Genomic DNA, 20427 nt, shown 5'->3' with positions numbered 1-20427 from the left:
GGAAGCTTACATACAGGCGACTGACCTGTGTAGTACTGGTAAGCAGTCGGACGGAAGGAGGTCCGACAAGAAGGATAGTCGGCCAAAACAATCGGCCGGTAAAGATGAAAAGAAAAGGAAAGAGGTCTGGGCGGCCGAGTCATCAAAACAGCCGGCCTAGAAAAAGAAGAAAGAATTCAAGCCATACTCTCCAAAGTATGCGTTCAGCAAGGATAGCCAAGCTATCCTTAAAGAAATCAAGGACCGAATCTCAATCGAGAAGCCGACCCCCATGAAGGGTTCTGCCAGCAATCGGAACCAAGACAAATACTGTCACTATCATGAAGACGTTGGTCATGAAACCAATGAATGTATCAGCCTCATGCGCTACCTAGACCGCCTGGCGGAACAAGGCGACCTTGACTCTTATGTCAAGAAGTTTAAGGGGAACACTTCCTCAAAAAGCAAGCAATCGGCCAAAAAGAATCATCAACAAGCCGATAGTTCTGATACGGACGATGCCGTTGTCTACACAATTGCAGGCGGCTTCTCAGGAGGCGCCCCCACCATTAGGGGCAATAAAAACAATATCAGGCGGCTAGATGTCAATTCCGTTCACCAAGAACGGCCCTCCAAAAATACATTTCCGGAGATTGTTATCACCGAAGAAGATATAGGAGGGGTGAAGGGGCCGCATGATGACCCCATCGTTATTGAATGCAAAGTGGCCAACCAAAGGGTTGGCCAAATCCTCATAGATACCGGTAGTTCCTCTGACCTGATTAGTAGCAAGTGCTTGGCAAAGCTCAAGTACCAGTCTGATTGCTTGCATCCGGTATCTCACCCTTTAGTGGGATTTGGAGGAAGTATCGTACACCAAGTGGGGCGGGTGGATCTACCCATTCGCTTGGGAGAAAAAGGGAAGGGCCGTCACATGGTGGTTCGTTTCTTAGTGGTCGAAGAGCTCTCGACCTACAACATGATTTTGAGACGACCCACCCTGAACAATTCAAAAGCTGTCATCATTCCCTCTCTTATGCTGCTCAAGTTTGTAAAGGATGATGGAACAGTCGGCTCCCTGAGGGGAGATCAGAAGATGGCACGAGAATGTTATCTCTCGGATATCAAACCCACTGTGGCGAATGCTGGACCAAGTGGAGAAAAAATGGACCTTGAAGAGGTCAAGCAAGATGCGCCTGCTCAAGCAGCAGGCGCCAAGAAAAGAAAAGCCTCCCAATTGGGGGCCGAGAAAAAGAAACGATAGCAATCACTGGCACAGGAGCGGTCAGACGAGTTCCGCCCTCAGCCGGCTGGTGAGCATACGGATGTTGTACTGGACGACTCATGTCCTGACCGAACAGTCAAGGTTGGGACGACTGCTCTTACAGTACTAGGTGCTGGTCTGCACCAACTCTTGAAAGAGTTCAAGGATATTTTTGCATTTGAGGTACATGAGATGCCAGGCATCAGTCCAGACTTGGCAGTACACAAGCTAGCTGTGGATCCGAAAAAGAAGCCGGTCCGGCAAAAGAAACGGAACCATGGTGAAGAAAGAAGTCAGGCGGCATCCGCCGAGGTTAAAAAGCTGCTTGATGCAGGTTTCATTCGGCAATGTTATTTCCCAGAATGGGTTGCGAACGTTGTTTTAGTTAAAAAGCCGAATGGTACCTGGCGAATGTGTGTGGACTATACTGATTTGAACAAGGCATGCCAAAAGGATAGTTATCCGTTGCCTAAAATTGATAGCCTGGTCGATTCAACAGCCGGCCATGCTCTGATGAGCTTCATGGACGCCTACTCTGGTTTCCATCAAATTCCTTTGTGGAAGAAAGATCAGGAGAAGACGGCCTTTGTCACTGATCAAGGACTGTATTGTTACACGGTCATGCCGTTTGGTTTGAAGAATGCCCCGGCTACTTTCCAAAGAATGATCAACACGGTCTTCTTTGACCAAATTGGAAGGAATGTCGAGGCGTACATAGATGATATGATTGTAAAATCCAAGCTTCAGACGGACCATCTGGCAGACCTCCGAGAAACATTCACCACACTCAGGCGACACCATGTCTTGCTCAATCCAAAGAAATGTGTTTTTGGAGTTGAGTCTGGGAAGTTTCTCGGATTTCTCAACAATCAGAGAGGTATAGAGGCGAACCCCGAGAAAGTGCAGGTGGTCATAGACATGCAGTTGCCTCGCACTGTTCGAGAGGTTCAGAAGTTGACAGGTTGTCTGGCGGCCCTGGGAAGATTTCTCAGCCGGTCAGGAGACAAGTGCCTTTACTTTTTTCAGGCTATTAAGAAGAAAGCTAGGTTTGAATGGGTGGCGGATGCTGAGGCGGCCTTCCAGAAACTGAAGGTCCATCTGCATTCCTTACCAAGGCTGGTCAGCCCTTTGCCCAAAGAAGTGCTCTACATGTATCTTGCAGTGTCTGACCATGCGCTAAGCGCCGTCCTTTTGGCTGAAAGAGGCGGTTGTCAGCTCCCAGTTTACTTTGTCAGTCATGTTTTGAAAAATGCTGAGTTGAGGTACCCCCTAGTGGAAAAATTTGGTCTCGCCCTCTTCATGGCGGTCAGAAAATTGAAGCCTTACTTCTTGGCACATTCAGTCGTTGTATACACAGATCAGCCAATCACGCGGCCTCTAACAACTATGGAGTCGTCAGGCCGGATGATCAAATGGCCAATAGAGATTCAGAGTCTTGAAATTACTTTTGAGCCCAGAAAAGCAGTAAAAGGGCAAGCATTTGCTGATTTTATTGTAGAAATGACTCGTCCCTCAGATTCTGAAGTTCCAGACCAAGTCTGGAAGGTATATGTGGACGGGAGCTCCACCTCAAATGGGTGCGGAGCAGGTGTCATATGTCAGTCGCCAGAGGGCGACAGGTATGAGTATGCTCTACGCTTCAATTTTCAGGCCTCGAACAACGAGGCAGAATATGAAGCTTTACTGGCTGGAATTCGCATGTGCAAGGCGGCTGGGGCAAGAAGGATAGACACCTGTTCTGATTCACAATTGATAGTGAGTCAGTATAATGGCGAATACGAAGCGACTCATCCAGTAATGATCAAGTATTTACAGGCGGTACGACAAGCGATCGGATCTCTTGAAGATTTCCATTTGACTCAGGTTCCCAGGTCTGAAATTAACCAAGCAGATGCACTTTCAAAGTTGGCTTCCTCGGCCTCCTGTGATACTCCAAGAACCGTTTTCTGGGAAGTTTTGGAAAAAAGAAGTATTGAGGAAGACCCAGTTGGAATCCTTGATAGAAGCTCAACTTGGATGGACAACATCCGAGCGTATTTGACGTCCGGCACCTTCCCGAGTGATTATACCCAGGCGGCTCAACTGAAAAGGCGAGCGGCCAGTTTTGAAATGCAAAAAGGGGAACTCTTCAAGAAAGGGCATCTTCAACCCCTATTGAAATGTGTTACCCCAGAAAAGGGGCGAGAGGTTTTGGAGGACTTGCATTCAGGGTACTGCGCCTCTCATATAGGCGGCAGGTCGCTTGCTCAAAGAGCCAGGCGACAGGGCTACTTTTGGCCTACTCTAGAAGCAGATGCAATGGAGATGGTGAAAAAATGTGACAAGTGTCAAAAGCTTGGCAAATTAATTCACCGTCCGGCTACTGATCTCACTACTATCCATAGTCCGCTGCCGTTTGCTAAATGGGGCATGGATATCTTAGATCCCTATACACCTGCAACAGGCGGCAGGCGGTACATACTCGTTGCAGTCGACTACTTTCCTAAATGGGTAGAGGCAGAAGCTGTCAAGGGCATCAAGACAAAGGATGTAATCTCATTCATCTGGAAAAATGTCATCACTCGATTTGGGGTGCCCATGTCTATGGTTTCTGATAATGGTCCCCAATTTCAGACGCCTGTTCTTAAAAATTGGCTGAGTGACCAAGGCATCTCACATTGCTTTGCATCAGTCGGCCGGCCACAAGCAAACGGCCAAGTAGAGGCTTTCAATAAGATCATTTCAGACGGTCTTAAGAAGAAAATTGAACGAGCAGGCGGCCTATGGGCAGATGAACCACCACATGTTCTCTGGGCCATTAGGACGACTGAGAAAAGGTCGACTGGAGAAACCCCATTCCTTCTAACCTATGGTGCAGAAGCTGTTCTTCCAATTGAACACTACGAGCCGACTCTTCGGGTAATGTTGTATGACGAAGAGGCAAATTGGGAAGCCATGCGTCTAGCATTGGACTCACTACCAGAAAGAAGGGGCAATGCAGCCCTGCGCCATGAAATTTACCGCCTGAGAATGACAAGATCATACAACAAAAGAGTGTACAAGTGTCCACTCAAAGTGGGGGACTTTGTACTAAGAAAAATGGAAGCAGTCGGTAGGGCTAATGAATCAGGCAAATTAACTCCCAACTGGGAAGGACCCTATCGAATTCATGAAGAGGTCAGGGACGACACCTACCGCCTGGAAACACCAGACGGTCAACCCTTGCCTCGAACCTGGAATGTAGATAATTTAAAGAAGTATTATTTTTGAATAATGTAAATAGCTGATAAGCTACTAATAAAGTTTGCCATTTCGCTCTATATTTTGTACTAAAAGGGGTACGCCTACAGATAAAGCAGTCGGCTACTCTCCTATGATAAGTTCACCAAGAACTACTTAAGGCTTATGGCCAAAATGATCAGACCAGGCGCCTAGCCACCTGATCCAACTGATAAAAAACTAATTCGACCTGTCCCAATATCACAACAGGCGTCCGACGACATCCATTCGGATGAAATTCGTCGCAGAGAGCAGCTCCCTTTTGGGTGGAACATTGTTCTATAAACTAACTACACGGCATCTAGACGACTGCCCCCAAAGGGCAACCACGTAGCCGTTTTTGAGACAAGGATAGCTCAACACTAAACAAACAAGTGTTCGCAGCTAACATCCGCGTCGGATGACCGACTGTATTACTTGGGATAAATACAGTCGGTACCTCTTGAGTAAATAGCCAACAAAGATTGGCGAATCAAGTGGAACAGCTGGCCTTCGCCGCCTGTCACCTCTACTACTCAAGCTTAAAACTGACAGGTGATGATCTCACCACCATAAGTCGGCCTATCATACTTGGCCTAGGCCCGAAAAGGTATGACATGTCCGCCTGTTCAAAGGCATCCAGAAGCTCTCATACCATGATCCTTACCAAGATATAACAAACCTAACGATTTTTCTAAAATACATTGGAATCCGACTAAGTAAATGGCCGACTAATCGCCTAACCTGGAGACAAGACAACCAGTCGTCCAGGGGCATAAGCAGTCGGTACCTAAGCTTTTGAGCTAAGTTTTTTGAAATAAGTCGGTACTTAAGACTTAAAGTTCTTGAGATAAGTTTTAGCGTTTTTAGCCGAAACAGTCGGTATGATATGCAAGCGGACACCAAGATCCTCTGCACTTGGCAAAAATAAGAGCATAATTCGAAATTTGGCAGCTAAGACGACCTAAAAAGATGGTCGCCAAAATTCTATTAACAGCCGGCCATAAAGACTCGGCACAAATATTCAAAACCCCGGCCCCTTGGCCGGGTAAAGATACAAAAATAAGCCGGCCATAAAGACCGGCAAAATATTCAAGACCCCGGCCCCTTGGTCGGGTAAAAGGAAACAATAACAAATGGCACGCAGGCCAAAGAAAAAGAATTTAAACATCAGCTTAAGAGGGGGGCAGATCTTCAACATCAGCAGCCGCCTGATTAGCAAGACCCCTTTTCTTTCTTGTTCCGGCACCAGCTGCCGCCTTCTTAGACGCGTCTGCCCCAATTGGCACCAAGGCCACAATCGGCTCCTCCGCCTCCGCCTCCTCCTCCTCTAGCGCATCATCCTCGGCAGCCGCTCGCAGGACTTCTTGGTTATACGTTTCAGAGCATTGACGAAACGTTCTTTCCCAAGAAGAGTAGTCGGCACTAGGAAAGAGGCGAGCCCAGGTCATGCGCATGATTTGGGCCGAGTCATCCATCATGTCTCGAACCAAATCTTTCTTTTCTTTTTCAGCCTGGCCCGAGAGCTGTTCAGTGAGGCTCTTCTCCTGGTTGGCCAGGCGTACCTTGACATTCTCCAAAGATTGCTCTAAGGTGTCGTATGATTGCATTTTTTGCCTAAGGGGCTTCAGCTCGTCATTGAGGCTCTGGTTGGCCGCCTCCAACTCATTATTCCTCTTCTTGACCGTCTCCAACTCGGTCTTAATAGTGTTGGTGGCCTGCGCCTGATAATAAAGAATATCAGTTGTCAAAATTTCGTTCTGGGCAATTTGAAACATTGCCTTATCACAGTCAGAGGCGGCCATGGCCTTAGCAGCTTTTACCTCTTTGTTTTTAGCGATGATTGGCTTGCGCAGACCGTGTACTCGCAGCAAGGACTGTAAGGGGAAGCAGGCGTCAGAATCCAAAATTACAGACAATGAATAAATAAATAGCAAGCCTGTGCTAAGTTTACCTCAGCAAGGAGCCCTGCAACTCTATCTAGGTGAAGGGTGCCGAAACCCTTGACCGTCTCTCTCTCGGCCGGAGGGACAACTCTAATCATGGACTTGGCCATTTCGACCATGTCCGGTTCTTGAGGGCTGGCTGCATAAAAAATAAGCAAAAACATCAGACAGGAATGTGAAAGAAAAGCGGGTCGGTCTAGAAGAGCAGTTTCATACCTCTAGGCGGCCTGTTAGGATTTTGAGATTGGGTGGCTGGCTGTTTCTCAGCAGCCGGCTGTCTCCTTGTAGAACCAGGCGAACTTCCCACAGTCGTCTTTCGTGTTTTGGGGTCCGGCTGTTGGGAGGAGGAAGCTCTTGGTGTGCCCGTTTGTAAAAAGAGAAAAAGGGTTAATATTCTTATAGATCCTATCTTTTTAGAAGAGTCAACTAAAGGGTTGGAAACTCACTAAGGGCGTCTCCTTGGTGGGAGGATCAGTTGATGTGTGTTGTTGCAGGACGGATGCTCGCAACAAAGCAGCCGCTGTTTTGGAGGCGGTAATTTTGCTCATGGCGTCAGCTGCACATAGAAACGCAAAAAGTTAAAAAAAAAAAAAATAATTCCTCAAGCGTACGCATTCAACAAGTCGGCTACCTCTAGAGCACCGACTGCTAAGGCCACAAGCGGCCAGGAAGTATTCATCATAGAGCCATTTGTAACTTGGGACGTAGTTCAGGGGTACTTGCTCTCGTACCCCCGTAGCAGGGTTGGCCCTGGTCTCTACTTTAAAGAGTCCTCGGTCCAGGATCTCTTTTTGGGCTTTGGGAGGAACAGGCGGCATGCTGCGACTGCCTGCTAGAAGAGGCGGACCCCTGTTCCACCTGTTGTAGCGTTTGTTCAGAACCTTGTCTGAAATTTCCATGATAAAGAAGGTGCTTCTCCAATCCTTTCATTTTTTCTCTTTACCTCTTGTCATGAGGCAGCCCCGGTGGCTCGTCAATTGGAACCAGCCGGTACCGCCTGCTTTAGGCGTCCGGCTGAGATAGTTCATATGGGCGAATGCCTCGAAATTCGGCTCCGCTCCATACATTTCACACCCGACTACATAGCCAAGGATGTTGAACCAGGAGTTGGGGGCTAACTGCCATAATCCCAGCTCATATCCATCAAGGATTTGTTGAACAGCCGGGTGTAAAGGGAAACGCAGACCAGCCCTAATGGCCGCTTCATAGCAGCCAAAGCAGGCGGCATCATAACTAGTACCAGCCGGCCAGACGACTGTGTCTTCCGGATCTGGCACAAAAACCAGAAAGCCAGGACCCATTACATGGTCCGCTAAGAAGCTGCCCATTTTCTCTCGCATGGCCTTGATTCGGCCCTTCGGAACGGTGCAATAGTATGGGGTGCTTTGTTCTCTTTGAGTGGCGGATGGTTCCGCCCATTTATCCCCCTTCTCAACTGAATGGGAGAGTCTCGCCTCATGCAGGCGGTTGTGCCTTTCCTCGGAGTCAATAGAAAGGTGACCCGAAGAGTTGGAGTCAGACTCGCTTTCAGAAGAGTCCGACTCCTCCCCTCTCCCTAAGGGGACCGCCTCCTCTTCTTCAGAAAGGGCGGGAGAATGAGTAGTCATATCTTCGGTGAAATGGGAAGGGACCACCTTGACCCCTCCCTCAGAGCTCTCGGCAGCCGAGCCGCCTTGGTTCACTTCAACATCTGGCGTATGGTCAGATGTTTCACTAATCGGCACCTGAAAGGAGGAGCCGTCCGAATTGGAGATCCTAGCTGTTCTCTTTGTTCTGGCCATTACGTTCTGCATAGACACAGAGACAGTCAGACTTTGTATAAAGGGCAAAGTTTGGTTTGAAAAAGTGCAGGCGGCACTCCTAGTCCTAGACTCAGCCGTCCTCGGTGACCGGCTGATCACTAACCTAGGTCGTGTCGTGTGCTTCCGAGGTACCATTTCAAAAAGAAAAAATAAAGTACAAGAAAGAGAGAACAGACGGTTACCTGAACGAGAGAGAAGTTGACAAAGTGCTGGAAGGTCGAAGTATCAGTCGGCTTGTCAGAACAGGCGGTAGGCAAGAAATGTCTGAAATGTCAGAGCAGGTTCAGGGGTCCGAGTGTTCTCTTATAAAAGTTCTCAAGTGTGAAAATATCTGAGGTCAACATGCCCTTATATAGGCAAGGGGAGAATTTGAAGGGTCACTGCCCAAATTCAAAAAATGAGCGGGAAAACTCCCGGCCTTTCACCGAGCGACACCTGTAGCAGGCCGTCGCCTGTTACAGGCCGACACCTGTCACAGGAGAGATGTGACCAGTCACGTGCCACCTGTGAGGGGCAAATGATTAGGGGATTTTTCCCGTCCAATCATAGCTTGCCACGTGGGCCAATCAGGTCCTGCCACATGTCCGCCATGTGGATCAGCATCAGCCTGCCACGTGTCACGCAGCTATTAGTCCACCTTGGACCATTCATGCCACGCCAAGTGGCCTAATGTTTTTCCACCTAAGAAACAAGGCCACCTAGGCCCAATTACCGAGGAAAGCCCAGTCAGCCCAAGGCTAACCTAAACCTAGGAGTTGGCACGCTTCCCAAGGTTATAAATACTCTCATTAATCCTCATTAAAGGGGGTTAAGCAATTTTTACTCTCACCTAGAGATAACACATATACTCATTTTCCGCATTAATTACTCCTTAAACAAGTACTAACTTGACCGTCGGAGGCGGAGCTCCAACCATCCAGAGTCTCCGTTTGTTTTGCAGTACATGCGCACCGTTCCAGTCTTGAAGTTGTAACTCTCCCGTAGGACATCAAAAAAACCCCGAAACAATACTTATTATCAAACATCCTAAAATCATCACAAAACCCAAAAACAATAATTAGATTAAGGTTAGATTAAATTAAAACAAAAAGAATAATTATTTAATTTTTTTTTAAAAGGGGCGCACGACCACCACGGCTGGGCGGCCGCCGCACGCCAGCCTGTTGGCCGCCGCTGCTGGCGTGCACTGGTGGTTGTGGCGCCGGCCGGTGGTGGCGTGTGGTGGTGCCGGCCGGTGTGTGTGGGTGGTGATTGAAAAACATTATAAATAAGGGGAAGGGGAAAATCAAGGGAAAAAGAAAATAAGAGGAGAGAGAGAGTTTTACTTTTGAGTGCACTCCACCTTAGGCATATGATGGGTATTTATACCCCCTCTCAATATCCCTCCTACTTAAAATTCCTTTACTACCCTTAATGATCCATTTCCTAGTCAAACAAGTATTTTGACTTTTCTTAAATACCATTGACTTTAAAAATTATCTTTTTATAAAATAATATGCCCCAATATTTCCAAATCATAAAATAAAATATTTTCAAGATTATTAAATAATTAAAATAAAATTTAATTAAAATAATTCTTTTTAAATTCATAAAAACCATAAATAATTCATTTCAAATTATTTAAATACTTTAAGAAATACTTATTTGAATTAAAATATGTATAAAATTACGGGGTATTACAGTCTACCCCCTCTAAAAGAAGTTTCGTCCCGAAACTTGGGCAACAAAAATCAAACTTTTTCCTCACTTTGTATAATATTGTTGTACTCTTTTGTCATACTTTTGCCTTTAACATCTCTTTGAGATCAAAATTACTCGAAATAACCGTGAAAAATGTGCAAAAAGCACAAAAACAACAGAAAATACTGGGAAAAAGCGCGAAATTCTACCCCCTTAAAGAACACGAGTTACGTCCCCGTAACCCAACATACCTTAAACAACTCAGGATATTTCTTTTTCATCTCATCCTCGACTTTCCAAGTTGTTTCCTCATACTCTTGGTTAGACCATAGCACTTTAACAATCTTAACTTCCTTATTGCGTGTACTACGCACTTTACTGTCAAGGATCTTGACAGGTCTTTCCTCATAAGTTAAGCTTTGATCTAACTCAATAGTTTCAGGTTGTAGCACATGTGACTTATCAAGGATATACCTTCTTAACTGAGATACATGAAATACATCATGCACTTTACTTAGCTCAATAAGTAAGGCCAACCTATAAGCTACTTTGTCTATCCTTTGCAATACTTCATATTGACCAATATACTTTGGGCTAAGCTTCCCTTTCTTTCCAAATCTCATTACACCTTTCATTGGTGACATCTTTAACAATACTTTGTCACTGACCTCAAATTACTCCTCTCTACGCTTCAAATCTGCGTAGCTCTTTTGGCGATCTTGCGTCGCTTGAATCTTAGTTTGAATCTCCCTCACCTTCTTAACTGTATCCTCAATCATTTGAGGCCCTAAAATCATTGTTTCACTTATGTCGTTCCAACAGATTGGACTGCGACACTTCCTTCCATATAATGCCTCAAATGGAGCCATGCCAATGCTTGCATGGTAGCTATTATTATAGGAAAATTCAATTAAATCTAAGCTATCTTCCCATCCCCCTTGGAAATCTGTAACACAAGCCCTCAACATGTCTTCCAAGGTTTGAATGGTTCTCTTAGTTTTCCCATCTGTGGCAGGGTGAAAAGCTGTACTCATCTTAAGTGTTGTACCAAAGTTTTCCTGCACACTCTTCCAGAACCAGAAACCTAGAATCTCTATTAGACACAATATCTTTTGGAACTCCATGTAATCTCACCACATTTTTTATGTAAGCTTTTGTAAGTTGTTCCATCTTCCAAGTCTCCTTCATTGGTATAAACACTGCAGATTTTGTAAGTCTATCCACCACTACCCAAATGGTGTCATTTCCACTCTTTGACTTTGGGAGGCAAGTCACAAAGTCCATTGAAATACAATCCCATTTCCATCCAAGAATTTCCAATGATTGCACAGTTTCTTGCGGTCTTTTGTGTTCTATCTTCACTATCTGACAAGTTAGACACTTTGACCCAAATTCCGCAACCTCATTCTTCATTCTGGGCCACCAATATATCTTTTTCAAGTCTTTATATAGCTTGTCCCCTCCTGGGTGTATTGAGTATGGTGTATTGTGACCCTCTTCCATCAACTTTCTCTTTAACTCCTCACATTTTTGTGGTCACACCAATGGCCTTTGTACCTTAAACTCCCATCTTCATGAATTTTGAAATCCATGGCTTTTCCTTGCTTTATTTTCTCACGAATCCTATCCAACTTTACATCTCCTGCTTGATTTTCCCTTATCTCATCAAATATTGTTGGTTGAATACTTAGATTCGCATGTGTGCCTGTTGGCACTCCCCATTTTACCACTTCTAGATTCATTTTCCTCATCTCCCTACATAACTCATCAACCACTATCAAAGTATTCAGTCCATGACTGGTTTTACGACTTAGAGCATCTGCGACTACATTTGCTTTCCCCTCGTGATAATGTATGTCTAAGTCATAATCCGTCGTATATTCTAACCACCTCCTTTGGCGTGAGTTTAAATCCCTTTGAGTGAAAATGTATTTCAAACTCTTATGGTCTGTATAAATCCTACATTTCACTCCATACAAGTAGTGCCTCCAAATCTTTAGCGCAAAAATGATTGCAGCTAGTTCTAGGTCATGAGTAGGGTAATTTGCTTCATTAGTCTTTAACTGTCTTGATGCATATGCAATTACCTTCCCATTTTGCATAAGTACACATCCTAGACCATTCTTGGATGCGTCACTATATACATCATAAACTCCACTATCGTCTGGCAGTGTAAGCACTGGCGCTGTGATTAACTTTTGTTTCAAGAGTTGGAATGCTTCCTCACACTTGTCATCCCACACAAACTTCTTGCTTTTTCATTAGAGAGGTCATAGGTTTAGCAATCTTCGAAAAATCTTTCACAAAACGCCTATAATACCCTGCTAAACCTAAGAAACTTCTAACGTCAGACACTGTTTTTGGCGTAGGCTAACCTTTCACTGCGCGCCTCAATCTTTGCTGGATCTACTTCTACTCCATCTTTTGACACAAAATGACCCAGAAATGCCACTTTCTCCAACCAAAATTCACACTTAGAGAACTTTGCGTAAAGCTTGTTTTCCCTTAGCGTTTGCAGAATGGCCCTTAAATGTTCTACGTGTTCTTCTTTACTCTTCGAATACACCAGTATATCATCTATGAACACTACCATAAACTTGTCCATAAATGGATGAAACACCCTATTCATCAAATCCATAAAGATTGCTGGAGCATTCGTCAATCCAAATGGCATTACTGTGAACTCATAATGTCCATACCTTGTTCTAAAAGCAGTCTGGGGAATATCTTCATCAGCAATCCTAAGTTGATGGTATCCAGACCTTAAATCAATCTTAGAAAACACAGTTGCGCCCCTCAACTGGTCAAATAGGTCATCAATCCTTGGTAATGGGTACTTATTCTTTATGGTGACCTTATTTAACTCCCTATAATCAATACATAACCTCATACTTCCATCCTTCTTCTTCACAAATAACACTGGCGCTCCTCAAGGTGATGCACTTGGTCTTATATAACCCTTTTCTAATAAATCCTGCAATTTCTCCTTTAACTCACTTATCTCTGCAGGTGCCATTCGATATGGTGCCTTGGAAATTGGTGTTGTTCCTAGAACTAGCTCTATTGTGAAATCAATTGCCCTTTTGGGTGGCATTCCAGGAATCTCTTCTGAAAACACATCCAGATACTCATTCACTACTTCTTTATCCTCAGGCTTAGTTGTCTCCTCATGCTCCATATTCCTCACACTACAAAAATACACTGGATGCCCCTTCTTAATATACTTTGCCAATTTTAACACAGATATGATCCTTGGGCACTTAGTTTCACCATGCATCCTATATGTCACCAACTCATTATCAGCTGTACTCATTTTTACTTTCTGTGATCTACAACTGATCTCTGCACTGTACTTGCTCAACCAATCCATTCCTAAAATTACATCGAAGTCACTCAATCCAAACTCAATGAGATCCGATAAAAACACTTTTCCTTCGATTTCTAAAGGTACATCTCTAAAGGTCTTGTTACACTTTACTACCCCACCCGTAGGAATAACTATAGGCAAATCTACCTCATCTACGGTTTTCAAACAATTTGATAAATTTGAAACAATAGCCTTTGAAATGAAAGAAAAATTTGCACCAGAATTAAACAAGACTTTAATAGGAATAGAGTTAATAGAAAAAGTACCAGTGATGACACCTTTCGTGGAATCAGCCTCATGCCTACTCATAACATTCAACTTTCCTGCAGCTCCACCTTTCAATTGGTTGTTTCCATTATTATTGTTGGTTTTCGCCGCATTCTGTTGTGCGCCCTTGTTCCCAGAATAGTTGTTACTGCCCTGAAAATTCCTTTGAGCCCCACCTTGATTATTTCCCTGCCTGTTGCTATTGGGGTCCTTGGAGAAACATTCATACTCCCTGTGTCCTAGCTTGTTGCAAGCACGACAGGTAACCAAATTCCCATCACAATCCTTTCCAGGGTGGTCATTCTTACACCTCTTGCAATAGAAATGCCTTGCTCCCCTGTTATTTCCCTGGCTAGAGTTCCTAGCTCCACCATTAAAATTTCGTCCACCTTGGCGATTGTTGCCTTGGAAATTATTGTTGTTGTGGAAGTTGTTGTTATTATGTTGGTACTTTTGCTTTTTAAAGTTGTTCCGGTTACCTTGCGGGTTTCCAGAATTCTATCCCACCGCTTTTCTCTTTTCTTTCCCTTCTATCTCGGCTATCTCTTTCCTTTTCTTTAACTCCAATGCATAAAGATGTGCAGCTCTCCCATACACTTCATCCAAGGTTTCAAATACTTGACCACACAGCTTTAACTGTAGATCAGTAGTCAGACCACTCTCAAACTTTCTAGCCACTAGGCTTTTCTGTAGAAACAGACTCCATAGCAAATCGGGACAACTCAATAAACTTAGTGTAGTATTCGGTAATTGACATATTCCCTATAGCAAGATTAGAAAATTCCTCAGCTTTTTGTTTCTGTAAGAAGCTAGGGTAAAACTTGTCCCTAATCTTCTCCTGAAACATAGTCCAATTAAATCCAGGTAATGCCTTAATGGTAGCCTCATTTTGCTGCCACCAAAGGTCAGCTTCACCCCTAAGGTAATAGGTAGCACAACCTACTTTTGAGTTCTCTGGACACCCTACTGCCCCGAACAGTTTCTCAAACTCCCTCAACTAGTTTTCCAATACAGTTGGATCAGGCTCTCCTTGATAGGTTGGTGGCTTGCTCTCTGCCACCTTCTTTAATAGCTCTCCCTGAGCATCTACATTATTGGTTGAGTTCTTTGCTAATTGTTGGGACAACTTTACTTAGCTCTCCACCATCATTGCTGTTACTACTCCCTCCTGCCATCTTTCTTCACCTGAATTAAAACAAAGGGGTCTTTATTAAAAACGGTCTTGGCTAGCTCTCAAGTTAGACACTTATCCAACTAACTCACACCCTTGACACATACACATTAAATTTTAAGCTAACAAATTGGGGTTTACAAAGTTTAAAAATTCCCAAAATTTGCAGCTTTACAACTAAATATTAATTGCTAACCAACCACATTTAATAAAGCATCACATTAATAAATAAAAATAATTCCCATGGATTCCCAGAGATTAGAAATAAATCATTGTAATATTTTTGGGCAAGAAATGGCTTATTGGAGTAATGATACGAAATGAATGATTTGAGAACGAAATGAATGATTTGTCAATAAAATGAATTAATTGACAAATAATTAAATGGAATTTTATTGATGAGTAAGAAAATGAATGGAATACTAAAATAAAATGGGTTTAAGTAAATTATGAAACTACATAAGTTTACTGGCTCACTGTGGACATGCCACTTATTACTTTACTGGAACTGAAATAATTAAAATGCGGAAACGAATCTAAGAATCCTAAAAGAAATGAAACTACAAAAATCTAGCCCTTTCGAACATTATCCTCCTTGTTGGTAGATTGTTTGTAGCTTCCAGGATCGAATTCAGGGTCATCTTCTTCCTCCATTGGTTCAGGTGACTCTGGATCTTGCTCTACTTGGACAAACTCTTCATCTTCCTCATCATCAGATGAGATCAATTATAATTGGAGTTGGAGGTGGATTTAGATTTGGAATTTCCATAATGGAACTATCAACAGTCTGGTTACTCACATCCATCATCTCTCCATCTTCCTGCCCTCCACCTGTCCCTGCTTGATTACCCTAAGTGGGAGATGAACTTCCTGACTGATGACTAATGGAAGGGGAATTATTCCCTGCCCGAATATTATAGTAATAGTTGGGATATGGAATGTTTAAGTGCTGACAATAATCTTTCTCAACTTTAACAAGGTAAGAAATCAAGTATCTGTAATCAGGGTACCACTGTCCATAGAAATTTTTGTATTTAGAGTAGTTTGGAATGTCCCAGCTTTGATTTAACAGCAAGATATGGGGGATCATCTGCAAGACAAAGAATAATCATATCAGAAACACGATCAGGAAGATCATAGTGCTTGTCTCCTAAGACATTGCTCATGTGGGAACAATAGAATTGAATTTTGTTGACATAGTCAAACGGATGTTCATAGTCTTTCTTGATTAGAGTACCAATTTGGGAAAGATTGCTAGGAAGAATCGGCATCCTTTAAAGGAAAAGGTTTAGAAAAGAATTCCCGTCCCAAAGAAATTAAAAACAATACAATTCTTGCATGAATTAGGTTCAATGTTCAATCAAACAATTTCACTTATTCTAATCATATAATCACATGTTTTCAAATACCAATCCACATGATCAAACATCACAACCTAAAATATTAATGCATACAAGAACATAATTATTTCTAACTTATATGCCCAAATTCTTTCCTACCCAAGCTCACCAACATGCTTTTAAAAGCTTTTAACACATAATATTGACCTCAATTCTTGCTTTCTTGCAAAATGAACAAACTAAAAATAATTTTGACTCTTTTATTTTAAAATTAATTTTCAAAAATAACCCGAAAAAGACCAAAATATTCGGCCACTTAAAAAAAAAAATCCGGACACCCAGATACCACTTTGTAACACCCTAAAAATTCCTTTCCTTTGAAATACCTATTTTCCCTTTTAAAATACGAAATAGGAAAATCTAAGACATTACCGCCACCGGGAAAACGACTAAGGCAAATATCAAAGGCTCACACAGCGGAAGACTATCTTAAAAAACACCATATAAAAACAAGTCAACTTAAAAAGTCAAACCAAACGAAAGTAAAAGTCAAACTAAGTCAAACTAAGTCAACCTACAACTTGGAACCATTGTAAGCCCTTAAAACCAAAAAATATTAAAAACCTTTGCATTAGTCTCATGAGCAGAATAAAATAAATAATATTCAATGCAAATAAAACACATCATATTCCTATGAGAACTAAGCATGATTCGCTCTACACTCATGCCCTTCATGAAAATGCTTCATCACCTGAAAAGCTTATCTCTACTTGTCCCCACTACTCGCCATTAGAAATGGGTCGTCGTAGGGCCAAGGTAAAGACAAGGCCCAACAAACATACAAACACACAATCAGCAATGCTGAGTACATAAGCATAACAAAAACACACTAACGTGCTTTCATCCTATCATCACACAACTTACCGTGTTGCACCTGTTTACAAGCATATAAAACATTCAGCACCTAACTAGACCAATACCAATGTTCATTTTATTTTGATTACACATCGAACGGGTTTCCAACCAAATCCCTGCCTCAAATAAATTGAGGTAAATTACACCGGGAGCTAACCGGGTAGGCAAATGTCACATGAAGTGACTGGACGTCTTGCGCATAAGATAAATAAAAAGGAAAATATAGCGTCCTGTGGTCCTAGTAGAAGTCATGGTTAAATATAAAACCCTATAACTCCCCCCATATGTTCATACTCAAGGTATATACGTTCCAAGAGTTTTGGTGTGTAATCTCTTTCACTTTACGTTGTTTACATGTTATTATACTTGATGATGACTCTCAAACCATAGCACATCAAACATTATAATTCATTCAAGCAATCAAACATACCAATTTAATTTCTTGAAAAATTAGTGTCCACATAAATTTAATTGTTGAACCCTTTTTAATCTAACTCGGTGACAAAGACACCTTAAACACATAATGCGCCGCAAATCCTATCCCTCGGTGTTGGAAACACCTTAACTGCACATAGGCACCGCAATATAATTTATTCCTGTGTACTAAGACACTTAAATAGCTCATTCCTCATGCTTATAGCATCAATAAAAATTACATGAACCATAATAAAATTTCCTTTTCATATTCCAAACCAAATTAAACATTTAGTTTAATTAAACATGCTCTCTAACATGCCAATAATAAAAGTGTGGTTCATAACCAACATGCCAACATAATTAATTCCAATCACCAATTCACCATAAATAATGCATACATCACAAATCATTCACCAATATCAATCCAATCAACAAATTCCAATCATCCCCTATCATGATACTACATGGAATTAATTAAACAAACCTAGCATGCCTCTACACATTCAAATAATTACTAAGTACGCAACGTACCTTGAATATGATCTCAAAATCGCTACGACTAAATAAAATCACTTACTTGAAAGTCTCCTAAAAACCAAAATTATAAAGAAGTATTAATACCTCTTCCACACAAATTTCCAGCAATATATACACTCTTTAAATCACTCATAAACCCTCTAAAACAAGATGAAATTTAATTTAAAACCCTTACTTTTATTTCCAATTAATGGGTAATTAAAAATCCTTTCAAGAAACATAATTATAGGTTATATATAAAAATTCCAGCATTATTAAAACTTATAAACTTGCTGTAATTTAATTTAAAAACACATATTTCAATAATTTAAATTACCCATAAACAATTCCCATAAATACACATCAATTTAGAAACCTAGGGTTTTTAATTTGGGGTTTTTTTAATTCAAAACCAAATCTGAAAATTTATATACATCATACTCATTATCAAACATCCTAAAATCATCACAAAATCCAATAACAATAATTAGATTAAGGCTAGATTAAATTAAAACAAAAAGAATAATTAATTTAATTTTTTTTAAAGGGGCGCACGACAACCACGACATGGCGGCTGCCGCACGCCCGCCTAGTGGCCGCCGTTGTTGGCGTGCGTTGGTGGTGGTGGCCGCCGACGTGTGGTGGCCGCCGACGTATGGTGGTGCCGGCCGATGTGTGTGGTGTGTGTGGGTGGTGATTGAAAAACATTAAAAATAAGGGGAAGGGGAAAAATTAAGGGGAAAAGAAAATAAGAGGAGAGAGAGAGTTTACCTTTAGGTGCACTCCACCTTAGGCATATGATGGGTATTAATACCCCCTCTCAATATCCCTCCTACTTAAAATTCCTTTACTACCCTTAATGATCCCTTTCCTAGTTAAACTAGTATTTTGACTTTCCTTAAATACCATTGACTTTAAAAATTATCTTTTTATAAAATAATATGCCCCAATATTTCCAAATCATAAAATAAATATTTTCAAGATTATTAAATAATTAAAAATAAACTTTTAATTAAAACAATTCTTTGTAAATTCATAAAGACCATAAATAATTCATTTCGAATTATTACTTTAAGAAATACTTATTTAAATTAAAATACATATAAAAATATCGGGTATTACAGTTTAGGTCATGGTCTTGTGAGAAACGTACCTAATCTCCTAAATGTATCTTTTTTCAAAAAAAAAATAATACAATCTGAATCTCCTCTCATGCTCTGATCCCCTTCTGATCACTGAGGAGTGAGGATTTGTGATGTATTTTATACTCCCTCCGTCCCATAATATAGTTCCTGTTTTCCTATTTAGGAGATCCAAAATATTGTTCCTATTTCTATTTTTGGATAGTACGTAAAGACCATTATACCCTCATTTTTAACTTTATTCATTGTACTTCCTAAATTACCCTTGAATGTTGCACGTGCCTTGTACTTTTTTCCACGTTTTCTCTCTAACTTTTGTTTATAATTGTACTTTTCACTTTTATTTATGGACTTCATCCACTTTCTCTTCCTATTTCTTAAATACCGTGAAAAAACACAAACAAGAACTATATTATGGGACGGAGGGAGTATATAATTAGGTGTGAGGGACCCATGGGAGTTGGACCTGAAGGGATTTCTAGTTTTGACCCCATGTATTTGGGTTTGGTCATTTTTGGGTTAGATTATTAACAAATTGTCATCTGATGAAATTAATCTCACATATATGGGCTACATGGGGTTGCTACGTATTTGTGTTTGCAACAACTTTGAGGATGCTGATTAGTTGTGCAAATTTTACCCTACACCCTAGTGTAGGGTGTTCTACCTACACCCCCCATGAAGCTACATTGTTTTGTAGCTGGGTAGGGACGTAGGGTACTAGGGTGTTTTACCTACACTCCCCCTTAAATCTAACAATCTAATTTTTTTTTCTTCCTTTATTAGTTTCCTTTTTTTTTCTTCCTTTTTTTTAATTATTTTCTTTACTTATATATATATATATATATATATATATATATATATATATATTTCTCCTCAATTGATATGCATTTGATTTTAATACCAGCATTCTCTCTTCTATCATTGTTTTCTCTCTTATTTTATTTCAACTAATTTTTCAGCTTATTTTCTCCGATTTTGATACTGATTGTTGCGCATCAATGACTATTTTTTCTTCTGCGAATAACGATCGTGATTGTAAAATTGTATTTCCATCTGGAATTCGATTGGTAGACTCTATCATTTTTTCATCAATTTGAGTTATTATGATCTTAATTTTTTTATTTTTGTTTTTCGATTCTCTGTTTTTGTGAATGCTCCATTTTTTTTTTCATTTTGTTATTTGATCTAATTTCTGTAGTTTATATAACGTAATTTTGTTACTCAATGTATTTTTTTGCAGTTTTAATTATGTATTATTTGATCTATTTTACTTGTTCGCTTAAGAACAATTAAAATTATGTTTTAGTAGACTCTAATTTTCATAGTTTGTTATGGCTTATGATGATGAACATTTTTAGGTTGTTAATACTAATTTATTTTA

At 41.2% G+C, this 20427-nt stretch overlaps 1 pseudogene; it reads right to left on the bottom strand.

Annotated features, from left to right (window-relative positions):
* Window positions 1-5655: 5655 nt before the first annotated feature.
* On the bottom strand, window positions 5656-15367 carry LOC110682642 (annotated as a pseudogene).
* Between the last annotated feature and the right edge of the window lie 5060 nt (window positions 15368-20427).

Source organism: Chenopodium quinoa, unplaced genomic scaffold (assembly GCF_001683475.1).
Source record: "Chenopodium quinoa cultivar QQ74 unplaced genomic scaffold, ASM168347v1, whole genome shotgun sequence".
NCBI lineage: Eukaryota > Viridiplantae > Streptophyta > Magnoliopsida > Caryophyllales > Amaranthaceae > Chenopodium > Chenopodium quinoa.
The sequence above is the reverse complement of the archived record's forward strand: the minus strand, read 5'-3'. Positions and strand labels throughout refer to the sequence as shown.